The sequence below is a fragment of the Rhagoletis pomonella genome, unplaced genomic scaffold (genome assembly GCF_013731165.1).
Source record: "Rhagoletis pomonella isolate Grant_MI unplaced genomic scaffold, Rhpom_1.0 Rhpom_scaffold_00004, whole genome shotgun sequence".
Lineage (NCBI taxonomy): Eukaryota > Metazoa > Arthropoda > Insecta > Diptera > Tephritidae > Rhagoletis > Rhagoletis pomonella.
This window is the reverse complement of record NW_023458558.1, coordinates 46814372-46816329: the sequence shown is the minus strand read 5'-3', so window position 1 is coordinate 46816329 and position 1958 is coordinate 46814372.

Sequence of the window (1958 nt, the reverse complement as noted above, 5' to 3'; positions counted from 1 at the left end):
GCACTGGCTGAGTTGGTTTCGAGATGTCTGAAGTATGAAAAAGAATTCCACAGACGATGGAATAATGAGCTCAATCAGCTTTACATCGACATAGTCACAGACGCTGGCGTACGTGCAAATGTAAACGCTCTAGTCTTAAAAGCATTCAGCTCGGAACCCGCTGAACGTAGCAGAAGATGGTCTCTTTAGCCGGTTACAGCGTTAAATACGGAAAAGGTTGAAAAGGAAGGTGAAAAGAAAGAGTTAATAGGTTTGAGCTCTACTAAATATCTCCTAGATTTAACATTTTATGTATATTGTGGCATTGTGGCAGACATATTTACTGTAAGTAGTGATCTCAACCAAAAGTTTAGTTTCAAGTCGGAGAGGTTAACGTCATCCAACAGCAAGAAGGGTATTCCAAAAAAAGTAAAGCCGGAATTATAATGCTCTCACCCACTTGGGTTGTTCTATGCCGAAAAAAAATATGTTGTTGTGAAATCAAGAAAAATTTAGAAAGCTCTCAAAGTTCTCTATGTGTTTTATATCGAGAAAAACAAGTTTTCGTAGAAAAGGTATACAATTTTTGAAAATCAATATTTTTTCGATCGAAAAACTTTATTTTTCTTCAGAAGACTTTGAGTAACAATACCCAATTATTTATTTAACCATTTTCTATTATAAACTATTTTTAGAGGACACCCAAAAACCGCAAAAAAATGGAATGGGGGTAGAGCTCTTTTTAACAGTCGATTATCCGGTTAACCAATTATTCGAATAGTCGAGTAGCAACTTTTGCTTTGACTGGAAATCGAATAGCAAGTATTCGATCGTTTCATCAACTTCGACTAGTCTTGAAATGGATTAACTGTCATTATTCGAATAGTGAAAAATGTTTAAATACAAATTTTTTCTCACTTTAAAACAAAAAATTTGCTTTATCCAAAATGAGTTTACGTAAGCGTAGCTGGGTGTGGAACTTCTTTTCTAATTCCGAAGGTGTAACAGAAGTCAAGTGTACAATATGGGGACAAAATATGGCCTATAATAATTCGACATCGTCTTTGGCAACCCATTTGAAGGACATTCATAAAAGAAACAAGGAACAAGGAGCAGGACCTGGAACTGTATGTTTATGTTAACGAACTAATAAGTGGTAATTTTCCATAGTTTATCCTCCCCAGGACCACAGATGTAGCCAATAGTGAATGTGCCGAACCAAGCCCGGCAAAAAAATGTCAAGCGTAGAAGAAAAAACGAAGATGGCGAAACTGTTTCAAACGAGCGCCAAGAGACCATTTCTCGTGCAATAGCATGATTAATTGCAACAAATATGTTACCCATTTCTCTTGTTGCAACGCCTGATTTCCATGAGTTTATGATGGGGATGGATGCACTTTGAATTTTTCACATTTTGCTATAAGTCACGTATTGATCTCCATCATAATTCATGCGGTACCACACCATTTTTGGTACTATAAATATTCAAAGCCTATCAACCGCAAAACTTATGAAATATTGAAAGCAAACAACTATTCGAATAGTCGAATCTGTAAAGTAATCGAATGTAAACAACTAGTCGATTATGAGCGGTTAGTCGAAAGTGAACGGTTAATCGATTAAAGGTATTCGACTATTTTTTTAAACAACTTTTTCTATTCGATTAACCGATTAATCGGTTAGTCGATTAACAGGAGCTCTAAATGGGGGGACTCATAAAAAATCGCTGGTATTAAAAAATTTAAAAATAAACATTTGTATATTATTACTGGCAGTCTCCTGAAGAGAAGCAAAGTTTTTCGAACGAAAAATATTGATTTTCAAGATTTCCATACCATTTCTACGTAAAGTGTTTATCCCCCATATAAAATACATGGAAAACTTTGAGTACTTTGAGCGACCTCTACATATATGTTTTTATTTCAAAATAGAAAAACAGGGGTTTATTTTATTTCACAAAAAATTAACTCTACATTTTT